The 16,169-nt window shown below is 41.1% G+C and overlaps 1 non-coding gene across 1 annotated transcript; it reads right to left on the reverse strand.

Annotated features, from left to right (window-relative positions):
- Positions 1 to 15,445: 15,445 nt before the first annotated feature.
- On the reverse strand, positions 15,446 to 15,588 carry LOC120102030 (small nucleolar RNA SNORA48). The gene has a single exon (XR_015685143.1). It is a non-coding gene; the product is annotated as a small nucleolar RNA SNORA48 (small nucleolar RNA).
- Between the last annotated feature and the right edge of the window lie 581 nt (positions 15,589 to 16,169).

Raw genomic sequence — 16,169 nt, forward strand, 5'->3', positions numbered from 1 at the left:
GCCCAGATTGCAAAAGGTTAAACTACCCTACCAACATCAAGCTGGAGATATAAAATATGATATGTTTATTTAAAGACATATCATATATGAGAAGACAGTATCTCCCCATGTATCAAAATAGATAAAAACTCTGGGCAGAAATTTTGAGCAATAGTCTCCAGACATAAAATTATTTATCCTGTAATTTATTCTAGTTTTTATTCTAGATGGCAGCTCGCATTAAAATAATCCTTGACCAGAACACTGAAAATTTCACATTTATGTTATGCTTAGAAAAACTCTCTGAAAACATAGACTGGTCCATCAACCAAGCATATCTGTGGAATGTATACATGCATACATGTGTTTACTCACACACACCCTACACATCCCCTCACCTACACACACACACACACACACACACACACACACACACACACTGACCTTCTTGTGTGTGCACACATGTCCACACATATGCTTACACCTATCAACATAAACATATGCATGTACATATACCTACATACACACACACATACACATATGCCCCCCCCACCCAGGAGGAGCGCAAATGAAATAAAACAAAACAGAAAAACATTTTGAGAGAGAAAATCACCTTCCTACCTTGTGCTGAAGGGATTTTGCTTCATCTTGTACCAACGGAAAATTGAGGATAATTTTTTCATTCATGTGAATATTATATTAGGCATGAAAGTAAGATAATATATAAATAATTTATAATGTCTTCTATTTTTACATTCAAATCTTACATTGCAAGGAAAAATATTCAACGTTAATAGGTCCCCAGTGATACTAACAATTGAACGTGAACAATACTTTATTTCAGAACTATATTTCCATTAAATATAGAGTTACATATAAGATCTGCATTAAAGCACAGAGGGCAGGAACGAAAGATTCATGGGAGCTGGTACTTTGTTCTGTCTTATTCACTTTTATTGTCCAAATTCCTAGGAATTTGTCATATTTGTGGCAATACTAAATGTATATTTGGGTGAAGATACAATGAGATGACTCTATTATTTGGCCTAAACAATTTAAGTTGTATCCGTCTATCTCTATGCACCTTAAACAGCCAGTTAGAAGAATGATCGATAAGACTGATTCTTGCTATTAGAGACATTGTCGTATTAGAGGCATACAGTCATCTTTCTGCATTTTTCATTTTGCTTATTCCTTTGATTTCTTAAGAACTTGGTTTAGATCAACCCTACAAGATATTGCTTCAGCTCTGCATTTTCCGCTTCCCTGCTACCATGTCTGTTGGTGTATTGTTCAGGTCTTGTTTACGGCAGACATATTGGTAAGGTGGCATGGTTGAAGCTTCCCTGTCCTTAGGAGACACAGATGCTAACAGAAGATTTGCCAGTGCTTGGTGTCTTCAGCAATAGAAACAGACCTGGCTCTGGGAGGAAATGCAGGGCCAAATCAATAGCCTGTATTGTTTTGTGAGTCTTACAGACTCTCCTGACTAAAAACTCAAAAGAGGAGTTTCTCACATTTGATAGTGGGGTTTTTGTTTGATAGTCCACTGCTCTTTAAGGGGAGCATTGTCATCCAACGTGGTCTAACTTCATTTCAGCTATATATGTATTTGTATATGTATATACAGGTTCACTCTAGATGGTCCTGGCTATCCTGGAAATCACTATGTAGACCAGACTGGCCTAGAACTCACAGAGACCCAACCTGCCTTTGTCTCCCTGGTGATGTCTTTTAAAAACATTATTAGGGGGTTGGGGACTTAGCTCAGTGGTAGAGGCCCTGGGTTCGGTCCTCAGCTCTGAAAAACAAAAACAAAAACAAAAACACCAAAAAACATTATTAGGTTTGTTTTACCCTCGACCCTCCATTTCCTGTACTTTCCTCCTATTTCCTGCCCAATTAAAACCCCCCACCTTCCTGTTTTACAGTTATTTATTTAAATTAAAAAATTAAATTCTGGTCTTATTTATAACAAATAGGCAGCACTTATTGGCCTTAGTTGGTTATTTAGAAATAAAAGAACAGAATTCTGTAGGGCCTGTGTTGATAGAAGTTTGAGGGGAGTTAAAGGGTGAGGTAGACAAGATCTATTTTATTCTATAAATACATGAAATTCTCAAGAATAGAGAAAAGTTAATATCAATTAAAATCAACTTTAAACTGGATCTTTTTTCTTTTAAAAAGTCAAACTTAAATTTTTACTTTTATTATTTAATTTGTTTTTACTCAGCTTTTACTTTATGCTTAAACAGTTACAAGACAATTACAGAAACGTTGTAAGATATTGTGCTGGTTAGTATTTGTCAACTTGATACAAGCCTGGCTATAACTGAAGAGAAACTATCATTTGAGAAATTGCTTCTATCGGATTGTCCCGTGGGGACGTCTGTAGAGGATTTTCTTGGTTGATAATAGATATAGGAGACCGTAGTCCACTGTATACCTTGACACTGTTGTGCGGGGCAGGCCTGGGTTGTATGAGAAGCATCCAGAGAGTAAGCAGTGTTCGTTCATAGTTCCTGTCTCTGCTCCTCCTCAAGTTTCTGCATGGACTTCTCTCAATGTTTGATTGTGGTAGGACATGAAACCAAGTCAACCCTTTCCACTCCAAGTTGCTTTTGGTCAGAAGCAAAGTAGAACAGATGCTAATATGTGGAAGAGCATACAACTCCACAGCTACACTACTTAGTTTGTATTTTGGTATATGTCCCTCCAGTCATTTCTATGCATATTTAATTTGTTGTCTCTCAAAGCCGTCAATGTCTACTTTAATTTGAAGCCTGACTTTGAAAATTAACAAATCTTAATTTTGTCTTTTCAGTGCTTTATTGGCTTATATCATTTTCCTGCTTGCATATTTTTATTTTTTAAATATTTTTTACATCTGAAATGCTTCCCCCTCTCTGTTTCTCCTCACAAAGACCCTTCTCAATCCCTTCCTCTTCTCCTTTAAGAGCGTGGCACCCCTGGGTTATGCCAACACTGACACATTGAATCTCTGCCAGAAAAGACACATCCTCTCCCACTGAGGCCAGACATGGCAGCCCTGTTAGGGAACAGTTACTACAGTCAGGCTACATCTTTAGGGAGAGCCTCCAATCCAGTTGTTGTTGGGGGAAGCACATGGAGACTGAACTACACTCCTGCTACATATGTGCTGAAGGCCTGTGTTCTTTGGTTGTTGGGTCAGTCTCTGAGAGAATCCAGAGGTCCAGGTTAATTGACTGTTGGTTCTTCTGTGGGGTTCTCATTCCCTTCAGGGCCTTTAATCCTCTCCCCCAACTCTTCCATAAGACTCTTCAACCTCCATCTGATGTTTGGCTGTAGATATCTGCATCTGTTTCAGTCAGCTGCTGGGTAGAACCTCTCAGAGGACAGTTATGATAGGTCCCTATCTGTAAGCATAGTAGAGTATTATTAATAATGTCCAGGATTGGTGTTTGTCCATGATCCCATGGCAATTGGCTTCAAGTTGGTTGGCCATTCCTTCAGTCTCTGCTCCTTCTTTCTCTTTGCATTTCTCCTTGACAGGGCAAATTTTGGGTTAGTTTTGTTGGTGGTTTGGTGTCCTTATCCCCCCACTGGGGGTTCTTTCGGACTACAGGACTCCAACACATCAAATAACCCAGTAAAAATGGGGTACAGGCCTAAACAGAGAATTCTCAGCAGAGGAATCTCAAATGGCTAAGATTACCTAAAGAAATGCTCAACATCTTTAGTCATCAGGGAAATGTAAATCAAAACAACCCTGAGATTCCACCTTATACCAATCAGAATGACTAAGATCAAAAACTCAAGTGACAATACATTCTGGTGAAGATGTGGAGAAAGGGAAACACTCTTTCATTGGTAGTGGGATTGCAAACTTTTATAACCACTCTGGAAAGTAATCTATCGGTTTCTCAGAAACAAGGACATCATGAATTTTGCAGGTGAATGAATGGAACTAGAAAATACCATCCTGAGTGAGGTAACCCAGAACCAAGAGGACATGCGTGGTAGGCATTCACTGATAAGTGGATGCTAGCCATGAAGCTTGCATACTTTTAACCAAGAAATCTACCATAAATGGATTGGCTGAATAGAGGCCCAGCACTCATCTGGCTCCTGCAAGACAGCAATTAAAGAAACAAAACAAGAAGAGGATAACATTTGAAATGTAAATAAAGAAAATATCCAATAAAAGAAAAAACCAACAAAAAACAAAACAAAACTCCACAAGCAACAGATATACAATTGTGCCTCGAGATTAATGATTATTGGGAAAAAGTATAAAATAAACAAGAGGGGAGGGAAGGAAGATCTTGTAAGATTCATGCACCCACAAAAAATCCAGTACTATATGTTATGTTGGATTCATAGCTGGAGGAGAGAATATTCCTTCTGAAAGGATAAGTCAGAATCCCACAGAGAGATAGATATAGAGATGCAAGCTTCTATTTTACAAGCAATTAATATTGCAAATATAGGGTTGGCAAAGACTTTCTCCTATTTGGTGCACTTCCTCTGCACTCAATAATTAACAATGTTCTTTGTACTATACAGAATTTTAAACTTCTTTAAATTCCACTTGTTGATTGTCGTTTCTGCTTCTCAAGCCTTCAAAAACCTTGGTAAGTTTTTTTTTTCAACTTGACACAAAGTAGAGTCATCTGGGAAGATGGAAATTCCATTGTGGATTTGCGCCCATCAGACTGGCCTGTAGAAAAGTCTACAAGCATTTTATGATCTATGATTGATATGGGAGATCCCAGTCCACTGTGAGGTGAGTCAGTGATCAGAAGGTAGCCCTGGGTTGTACATAAAGCGAGGTGAGCAAGCCAGGTACCTTAGTTAGGGTTTTACTGCTGTGAACAGACCCTATGACCAAGGCAACTCTTTTTTTTTTTTTAAAGATTTATTTATTATATATAAGTACACTGTAGCTGTCTTCAGACACACCAGAAGAGGTCATCGGATCTCCTTACAGATGGTTGTGAGCCACCATGTGGTTGCTGGGAATTGAACTCATGACCTCTGGAAGAGCAGTCGGGTGCTCTTAACCGCTGAGCCGTCTCTCCAGCCCGACCAAGGCAACTCTTATATGGACAACACTTAATTGGGGTTGGCTTACAGGTTCAGAGGTTGTGTCCATTACCATCAGGGCAGGAGCATGAATGACATCATCTAGACAAGCATGGTGCAGGTGGAGCTGAGAGTTCTCCATCTCCATCTGAAGGCCACTAGGAGAAGACTGGCTTCCAGGCGCTAGCAGGAGGGTCTTAAAGCCCATGCCCACAGTGACACACTTCCTCCAACAAGGCCACAGCTTCTTCCACCAGGCCACAACCGCAAATAGTGCTACTCCCTGTATCATGCATATTCAAATAACCAGCAAGTCAGTGGTCAGTGTTTCCTCATGATCCCTGCTTCAGTTCCTGCCTTTTTGGTTCCTGTCTCGAGTTTTGTATAGGGTAAGAGTTAGGGATCCAATTTCATTTTCTTACATGTTGAAACCCCAGCATCACTTGTTTAAGATGATATTTTCTTCAGTGTATCATTTTGGAGTCTTTCTTAAAATAACCAGGTAGCCACATTTTTATGGACTAATATCTGGATCCTTTATTCTGTCACTGATACACATGCCTGTTTTGTGTCAGTACCATGCTGTTTTAATACCATGGCTCTGTAGTATAATTTAACATCAAGGCATTCAGAAGTGGGTAAAGGAGAAGGGTTTTTATTCTAGTTCCCTTTCTTGTTGCTGACAAATGCCAGGACCAAAGCCAACTTAGGGTAGAAAATCACTTTTTAGGCTCACAATTCCAGGTCACGCTCATTGACAGCAGCTCAGGCAGAGCCTCAAGCAGGGACTTAGAACAGAAACAAGGCTGCTGTTTGCTGGCTCCATCATAGGCTCAGGCTCAGGGAGCCTTTTTATACAGCTCAGGAACACCTGTCTAGGGATAGTGCTGTCCACAGTGAGCTTGTCATTCCTATATTAATTGTCAAGACAATGCGCCCCAGTCATGTACACAGACCAGTTTGATATAGGTAACTTCTCAGTTAGGCTTTCCTCTCAGATAATCCTAGACGATTTCGAGTTGGCAATTAAATCTAATCGGGACAAGAGGTAAGGGCAGAAGATGGTGGAGAAATAGGTGTGATCAACATTGTCCGTATATATGGACATATTACTGGAATTACATTCATATGTACAAGTAACAGTGAAAAGAGCCTATCCATCCATTTATAGCTGTTTTTCTTACCTTTCTGATTTTATATTTTCCCTTCTCACCAGTTTGCATTGTGATTGGACTAAACTTATCATTATTTCTCTTGTTTTATGAGTCTCTTAGTTTTTTTTTTCCTTGATGTATTTCATGGCATTCTGACAATTGGCTATTTTTTCCTTTTCTCTGGGTTTATGACTAACCAAATTTGATGCTGTTTGATTGTTCTCAGGAACTTTTTTTTGTTTTATTTTATTTTTGTTTCTCTCCTTTAGTTGTTGATGCCTTCGCTTGTGAAATCACTGTGCCTAGCTTCAGGATGATTGATTCTCCTGTAAATTGTGATATTCACCTATGGGCTCATAGAACACATTTTTCTTTTCTTTTCCTTTTTTTTTTTTTATTAACTTGAGTATTTCTTATATACATTTCGAGTGTTATTCCCTTTCCCGGTTTCCAGGCAAACATTCCCCTCCCCCCTCCCCTTTCTTATCGGGAACACATTTTTCTTTACTCTATCATGTTTTTCTTCTAAGTAATTCCTTTAGAATCTTTATATTGGTTGAAATTCCTCATTTCTTGAAATTTTTCCCCATTTCTGGGGTCATGAAAATATTAAAAATATTACATTATTTGTTGAGTAGTCTCTACATCTGGCTTGTAGTTTTGCCTCCATTCTTGCTAGCTGTTTGACAGGAGTCTGCTTTTGAAGGTTGGTGTTAACTGTAGAATTGTAGAGACTGAGGGAAACGGGACTGCTGGGCAGAAACGTGAAAGCTCAGTGGCTAGGGTGTGAGTACTGGCATTTGCATCAATAGCCTCAGGTTCTGAGTTGTTTGTATTCTGCCATTTGCCCTGTGGTTTGTTCCATGCACAAGCACATGATTTCTCAAGCTTTTGCTTATACAGCGGCATAGGCTGTTTTGCTGGGAGGTTTTGATTATACTTCTTCTTATCCACATTCATCCTCTTGGTGCCTATGCTCAAGAGGGGCTTTACGTCTCCATCTTCTTGACTTTCTTACAGTAGAAACTACCAGTGCTGTTATCCAGTAATTAAGAGGATTGGAGGCAGAAGTATCCCAGTCTAGGCTTTGTGTAGGCATGTCCAATCCTTGGGTCTCGGCAATGAACTTTCTCAGAGATCAATGGATGTAGGTGTCTGTGGAAGCTAAAAGTGGGTTTTGGATTGAAGGAGTTGGTTACAGTCAAGAGCCTCCTGATTTGAGTATGGGATCCAAAGTTAGGCCCTGTAGAAGAATAGATTCCAATCATGTGATGCTCAGCTTTGATTGTGGGTTTGATAAGAGTAGAATCATCAGACAGGCAAGTCTCAATGAGGAATTATCTATCAAATTATCCTGTGGGCATGTCTGTGGAAGATTGGCTTGACTACATTAATAAAGAGGAAAGATCCACTTACTGTGAGTGGTGTCATTCCCTAGTCAGAGTATCCTGGGACTTATAAGAAAGGGTAAAATGAGCTGAGCACTAATTAGCAGGCATACATTAATGCACTGCTCTTTGCTGTTGACTATGTATGTACTAAGGCTAGCTGCTTCAAGCTCCTGTCACTGTTTTCTTTTAGTGACAGAGTGTAACTTGGGACTGTAAGCTAAACAAATTCTTTCTTCCCCAAATTGCTTTCTTTCAGGGTATTTTATTTATTACAGCAACAGAAATGAAACCAAGACATCCATTGAACCATTTCATTGGCTCAAGACTTTAAAGTCTTATGCTAGTCTGTATGAAAACTTGGATATTTGATAAAGGTTGAGCTGAGACCACTATTTATTTCTATGATCTTTGCATCTGCTTGTCGCATGTCTTCAACAATTGCAGCAAGGACCACTTCCTTTCTTTTCAGAGAGATCTGTTTTCCATAGATCTCAGGCTACTTTCTTGCTTTGTGATAAGTGCCTTGTGCTACATGTAGTTTTTTATTATTGCTAAGTTGAAAGAGATATTCTTTCAAAGCTGGTATATATAATTCTATAAACTGACATTCAAATAACCAGCAAGCCAGTGGTCAGTATTGAATATATATAATTATACATGTTAATAATTATATTTTACTGTTTCCTTGAAGATAAAGTATTCGGTATGCATATCCTATGTCTTGGTTCTCTGACTGCTCTGCAGCCTTATTATGGAAAGGGAGTCTACGATACTTCACCTTTATTGTATGAGTGACTTGAGGTGAAGGAAAGGGGAAATTTTTTCTTCCTAGTCACTATTCAGCTAGCTGTGGCAAGCTGGTAGCAGGTGGTAAATTACCAGAATAGTAATTTACAGGTATAGTAACAACAGACTTTTGGGGTCACTGGTATTTTTTTTTTATTTACAACTTAGCATTGAATTCCTATTTTAAAAGATACAAGTTGTGTCACTGGGGCTGAAGTGGTGATGTCACTCCATACAACATTAAATTAACCTAGAAAACAAATAAAGGCGTTTACTAAAAGCCCTAAGGAGAAATAGCCTGTGAAAATAGCTGGAGAAATTATAGCAACGAACAACTCACCCTTAGGAAGTAGCTACAGTGTGTGGCACATGTCTGCATTTCAATGGATGAGACTGCAAGGAATAGTTTAAATATGCTATTTCATCGATGGCAATATCCTCTAAAATATCGGCAATTTCCTCTAAGTTATCTAACAGGCACTATTGTGTTTAAAAACTATAATAGACCAGGAAAACAAGATATCATATGCATTCTTCATCAAGATTTCCTGTCAGTTTATCAGTTTAGTATGACGAATGCATCTTTATCTCACCTGGGTAGGAAATGAATAGATTAATTCATTTTGACAGTTTCTAGTTCATACATGTAAAAAAATAAAAATTTACTTTTAAAAAAGGATTTATTGGGTTTTTTTGTTATTATTATTTTGAGACAAGGTCCTATTTGGTAGGCGGCCATCATGCTGGCCTGAAACTCACTATGCAGACCAAGCTAGCCTTAAGCCCATGAGAACCATCTTCCTGTCTCCTGGGATTGGGATTGGGAATATTGGGATTACAGATATGTACCAAGATGCATTGTGCGTGTGTGCGTGCGTGCGTGCGTGCGTGCGTGCGTGCGTGTGTGTGTGTGTGTGTGTGTGTGTGTGTGTGTGTGTGTTGAGGAAGACATGTGGGGATATGTACATGAGTAATGTTGCCTGCAAAGGCCAGGTGAAGGCGTAGGATTTCCTGAAGATGGAGTCTCACATGATTGAGAGCCGCCTGAAAAGGGAGTAGCAAACCGAACTCAGGTCCTCTACAAGAGCTTTACACACTCTTAACTTCTGAGCTCTCTCTTTAGTTCCTAATCTTACAAGAAACTTGAATAATTGTACCATTATTAAAGCCATCTGTGGAGGTGAGTCACCGACGTAGAGCAAAGAGATAGGGTACAGATCACAAGGGGAACTAGAAAGAGCACGCGCGTAAAAATATGTCACGGATTCCAAGAGAATTACTCTTGGGGTCAGAACTGCTCCTTTCCTCATTCTGCGGCTTTTAAACTTTGTGAAACCAGAGTGAGAGTTTAGGGGAGGATGAGATAGATATCCTATTTAGCCCTCAGAACTCATACTCACTTACTCTTCTCAGTTTGATTAGTTACATGTTTCTGAAGTAACTGTTGCCCACATTGAAAGAAGGACCTTGACCAAAATTTCGAGCAGTAAAGATCTATGGGAATGAGCATAAGTGTTTAGAAATCAGTCTGACAATATATTCATTTAGAAAAAAACAACAGTAATGGGGTTGCTCCACTAGGGCCTATGTCCTCCACAGCCATGGGGTTTGGAATGGGTTTACAATACTAGATATCTAGGTTAAATTCCCTCCTGTGGAGTAGACCTCAAGTTCAATCAGACCGTGGTTGTTCCCATGCCTAACAAATATTTTCCCCACTAAAGTAATAGACACTTCTTGCCTGGCAGGTCAGAATTATATCATGCAAGACTCAGAATTAGGTCATGAGGTAATTTGAGATTTTTTTTAATACACTGGCCTGTGTAGCCCCTTCCAGAACAATGAAAGTTAGTTATCAGGAGACAAGTTTCTCAGTCAGTTCCAGATTGATTTTTCAATGTCCTACACTCAAAATATGTGATCTTCTTAGCTTTAGGGTCAGCATTTAGTCATAGGCAGGCAACAAAGAGCATTGTCAACATCTTATATTGTTTTGGGTGCCTTTGAAGACTCTGTGACCAACAACTCGTAGAAAGTTATGCTATGTAGGGTACTGATGTCTTTATTTCATAACCCATGTATTCTGGATGCAGTACTGTCTACCTGTGCAGAATATCTTTATCCAGATTTCCTTAAAATATATTTTTAAATTAGCTTAGAAAGTAGTGTATTCCTATAAATATCTTTTATATATCCTTAATTTTGGTTAATTCACTCAACCCTCTCCATTTCTTTATGTCTTTGTTTCAATTACTTCTTAAATGTTTGACTGTAATGTAATATAGATGGGTACTTCTTGGTCCTGTTTGTGGTTCTAAATGTCTCATGCTCTTGGATGTTCATATATTTATCTAAATCTGGTGAGATAACTAGAATAAATTCCTTGAAAAGGTCATCCATGTCGTTAGTCTGTGTTAGCTCATTCTGTCACTTACACATTTATATTTGATTAGTTGGTCACTGGTGGTCATGATTGTTATATTTACATGATATATATCCTTAAATTGATATCTTAATTCATTTCCTTGACTAGTCCTTCCAGTCCTTATATCACCTTACATCATTATTTCTTCTTCTTCTTCTTCTTCTTCTTCTTCTTCTTCTTCTTCTTCTTCTTCTTCTTCTTCTTCTTCTTCTTCTTCTTCTTCTTCTTCTTCTTCTCCTTCTCCTTCTCCTTCTCCTTCTCCTTCTCCTTCTCCTTCTCCTTCTCCTTCTCCTTCTCCTTCTCCTTCTCCTTCTCCTTCTCCTCCTTCTCCTTCTCCTTCTCCTTCTCCTTCTCCTTCTCCTTCTCCTCCTTCTCCTTCTCCTTCTCCTCCTCCTCCTCCTCCTCCTCCTCCTCCTCCTCCCCCTTCTCCTTCTCCTCCTCCCCCTTCTCCTCCTCCTCCTTCTTCTCTCCTCCTCCTCCTCCTCCTCCTCCTCCTCCTCCTCCTCCTCCTCCCCCTTCTCCTTCTCCTTCTCCTCCTCCTCCTTCTTCTCTCCTCCTCCTCCTCCTCCTCCTCCTCCTCCTCCTCCTCCTCCCCTTCTCCTTCTCCTCCTCCTCCTCCTCCTCCTCCTTCTCTCCTCCTCCTCTTCTTTTAAAGATTTACTTATATAATACGTTTATTACGTATTCAGCCTTCTGCCTGCATGTATGCCTACAGGCCACAAGAGGGCACCAGATCTCATTATCGATGGTTGTGAGCCACCGCGTGGTTGCTGGGAATTAAACTCTGACATCTGCAAGAGAAGTCAGTGCTCTTAACCGCTGAACCAGCTCCCTAGCTCCTGCTCCCAAGTTCTTTTCTTTTTCTTTCAGCTTGAGAGAGTCCATGGATGAGTTTTAAAATTAGACTTACTGACTTTTGTTTCAGATTTGATTTTTTTTTCCAGAGTCACAATTTCTTTACTGAATTGCTCATGCACATCACTGAATTTCTTGTTCAGGTTTTGAGTTGATGTTCTCATGTCATTCATCAGTTATTTGAATTTTTCATGAGGTCACTGATAATTTAAAAAGTATACTTTTGAATTTTGTGTTCGGCATTTCAATCATTTCAATCGAGTTATTGAGAGGTTTTGAAGCTTTGAAGGAGATGAACCGCCTCCTTATGATACATCCCACACTGAAATCATGGATCTATTGGAAAAGTACCTCTGGCAGTTTTATACCTCAGTCTTTATAGTGAGCAATCACCTTTCAGAGTCTCAGTGCCCATCACCCTCCAGAAGGGAGAAAACAGAAACAGTAATAAAAGCACAACACAGCAGGAAAACAAACAAAACAACAACAATAACAACAACAACAACAACAACAACCCCAAAGCAACAAACAAACCCAACACAGCAGATCTTTAAAATTAGCTTAAAAAAATAGAAACATCAGCTACACTAGAGTAAGATAAGGAGATTGGACATTATAAGTTAAATGAGGAACTTCAAAATTATTAAACATAAAATTATTGACACTTTGAAATAAAGGAAGTTAGAAGAAAGAGGGAAGAAGCAAGGTAATAAAAAGACATTGCAGGGATGAAGGTCTATCAGTGATGTATAGCATCACAAACACAAGGCAGATCGGACCAGAGTGGCAAAGAGGACAGGGCCAGAATGCTGACTTAGTGAGGAAGCCTGGTAACCTGGGTTCTGTCCTCGTGAGCCACATGGTGGAAGGAAATGACTGACTCCGGCAAGTTTTTATTTGGCATCCACATGCATGAAGCAGCATGTATTCCCCCTACTCCTACAAACACCACACACACACACACACACACACACACACACACACACACACACACACACCACACATACACACATACACACACATACACACACATACACACCTACACACACACATATACACACACATACACACACATACACACATACACACACACCACACCACACATACACACACACATACACACCTACACACACACACCACACCATACACACATACACACATACATACACATACACACACATAAGCGCACATACACACCTACACACACACACACCACACCAGACCACACACACAGGCTGGGATAAGTGGCACCAGGGTTGAGAACACTTGCAACTGTTGTAGAAGACTGGGATTCAGTTCCCAACACCCATATGGTGGTTCACGACCATCCCTAATTTCATCTCTAAGGCATCCAACGCCTTCTGACTGCCATGGGCATGCATGTGGTACTTACATGTATAGAAAATGCTCATTCATATCTGATAAAATAAAGATATCTATGCCAACTACAAGCCGAATAAAACAATAACAAACCTAAAAAGGCTAACAATGCTAGACAACATAGCCTCCTTTTGAGGCGATGCAGGATGTTGACATTCCACTGCTTTCACAGACTTGTCATTTTGCTCGTTACTTAGCGTTCAGGTGTTGAAACATTTCTGTCTGTGGCTCAAACAGGTTAGACCAGAAGGGGTTGTTTGCCAGCTGAGCTCTGGCTGTGTTTTCCTTTGTGTATGACCACTACTGGATGTTCTCTGCACCAATGCTCTGCAAGATGAGACTACAGCCTCCACTCTCAAACTTCTCCCAGGGAACTTAATGTCTTCTCATAGCAGACAGGTTCTGTCAGTACAGGCTAAAGTGTGAGGCTGTCCAAGCAGGGTGCATTTCCACAAAGCTTTGCTGGGGCTCTTAGTTAAATCAAAGCAGTGTAGGAAGAGGCAAAGGACACTGTTCCTGCCAGCTCGAGCTACAGACATCTTGGTCTACAGCACTGCCTTGGTCCTTTCCTCCTACTCCCTCACCTGCTTCTTCTTCTGGCCCTTAAGATGTTGGGCCAACAAGACTGAACTCCTGCCCACACTACAGCTCACACATCCCATGGAAATCAGTAAAGAAGACAAGACAATTCATGCCAGTTTGTTTAGCTATTTTGTGGATTTCAGTAGTTTTGTTCTTTGGGATGGCATCATTTATTTCTTTTAATTGTCGATGTCAATTGTATTTATGGCCAATTAGACTCAAGGATGAGGTATGCATTTTCTTAGAGAGACTGTGTCTGTGAATCTGTCCTCAACTGACGGCCGGTTTGGGTGTCCATAAAGATTCTTGCAAAAGTTGGTTGCTTACGCAGCGAAGAGTGGGAAGCCTTTAGAGCCTGGTAATATAACAATGCCTTTGCTCTCAGGACCAGCTCCGCTGTGCTGCCCTGGCAAGGTGACGGGCTCACTCTCTGGAGCGCTACAGCTGGTGAGGGGCAGGGATAGTTGTGAACTACCACTGTGGGTGTTGGGAACTAAACCCAGTTTTTTGTTTTGTTGTTGTTTTGACAAGAATAACAAGTGCTCTTAACCATTGTGCTATTTCTAAAGCTGTGTATGTGTGTGTGTGCACATGTGTTTCCTGTTTGTAGGAGCAGGGGGAAATACATGCAATTTCATGCTCTCCTGCTCTTCTGTCTCTAGGGCCAGCTTTTCTGGCTACTGCAGATGACAAGAGGGGGAGGAGGAGGGCATCACCCTTGCACCCACTCTACCTCATGCCAACCCTCCCACGCTCTAACCAGCTGGCTCACCAGGTGCCCCCTCGACCAGGGCCAGCCCTACTGTTCTGCCTAGGTGAAGTGCAGAGCCCACTCTTCTAGGACTGCGGTTGGCAAGGATTATGGTCAGCTTACCAGCTCTCTTGATCCCAAAATGATTCTTCTGACTGTCGTGGGCAGGGGAGCATCACCCCCCACATCCTTGCCATCCCACATCAGAGAAGTGGTAGGTCCAGCCTAACAAGGGCCAGGCATAATGGGATGCTCAGGGCAGATGAAGGGCCTGCTCTTCTGACTGCTGCAGGAAAGAGTAAGGGGCAGCTCACCCACTCTCCAGACCGGGGGACCAGCTCTTCCCACTGCAGCAGGGGCCGAGAGGCAAGGCGGGGGCAGGGGGTGGGAAGAAGGCAATTCCCTTGCTACATCATCTCAAGGAAGACGAGTGACAGGATCAGCTCTCCATCACTCTGTCCTTGGGGCTGGCTCACCCACTCCCCCTTGACCAGGGCCAGCACTACTGTGCTTCCCAGGCAAGGTGCAGGGCCTACTCTCCCTCAGTCAATGAGTTCTCATGAACTCAGGGCCAGTTCTCCTGACTGTTAGAGGTGGTGGTGATGGTGGTGGTGGTGGTGAACACCTCTGTGCCCGTGCCACCCCTGGGCAAAGGGGTAGCAGGCTCAACTCTTCCATATTCATGCGCTGGGGCTGGCTCACCACATCCCTGATACCAGGTCAGTTCTATCGTACTTGGTGATGAGGGACAAGGCTTGCTCTTTTGAGTGCCGAAATGAGACCCTGTGGATGTCCAAGGGCTGTGCATAACTGGCCCCGGCCCTCACAGAATTCAATGCTCTGGAGAGCTTGCCCATTTTGGCACTCAAAGAGCACATTGTGGTGGCATCTATATAGCTGGCAGGCCCCTGAGTGACATCTTCCATGTGTGCTGCATGGCATGGTGGTAAGCAGATATTTATGGATGACCTGTATCCAGCGCTGGAGTGCAGTCTAAGGTATCATGCCAGGTTTCAGGTCTTGGTCTGTCTTCCTCCTCCCGTGCTGCACTGTTGGATTTGGTTGGATTTGATTTTTATGACTCCTAAGTATAAGACAGCTTTGGCCACCAAGCCAGGCATCAAGCTAGGATGAGGAAAAGACTGCCCTCTGCTCTTCCCCTGACTGACAGAAGAATAACACCACCAACAAGGTGTTTCTTTGCCTATTGCTGTGGGGGGGTGGTGGATTTTTTTCTTATTTCTTGTTGGTGGAGACTCATATTTTAGAGTCATTAAAGAAAATAAGACAATAAATTCAAGTTTGTTTAGCTGTTTTGGAAATTTCAGTAATTTTGTTCTTTGGGATGGTATCATTAATTTATTTTAAATATATGTGTTAATTGTATGTATGGCAAATTAGACTCACGGATGAGTTATGCGTTCTCTTAGAGAACACAAAATTATAAATATGAAGGAAACAAACCATCAGCTACCACTTTGCAAGCTCAGCTTGCTAAAATTTTCAAACTGCTATTAATAAAATCAACATAACCAATTTGCATTTTTAGTGGGTAAATTAGATATCAAAGAGAGAAAACTATTTTCTTCTAATCAGAACAAAACAAAGTAAGACAATGAGAGGGTCTTTTAAAATTTACATTTAAAAATATCGCATGAGAAAGCTGAGAGAAAGTCAGTGGTTAGGAGCTGGAGAGATGGCTTTGCTGTACATTCAGAGGACCTGAGTTCAGGTCCCAGCACTCATGCTTGTCAGCTCACAGTTGTTTGTAATTACAGCTCCAAGGGAGCCAATAAATG

The sequence above is a fragment of the Rattus norvegicus genome, chromosome 3 (assembly GCF_021556685.1).
Source record: "Rattus norvegicus strain SHRSP/BbbUtx chromosome 3, alternate assembly SHRSP_T2T, whole genome shotgun sequence".
In the NCBI taxonomy this organism is placed as follows: Eukaryota; Metazoa; Chordata; class Mammalia; order Rodentia; family Muridae; genus Rattus; species Rattus norvegicus.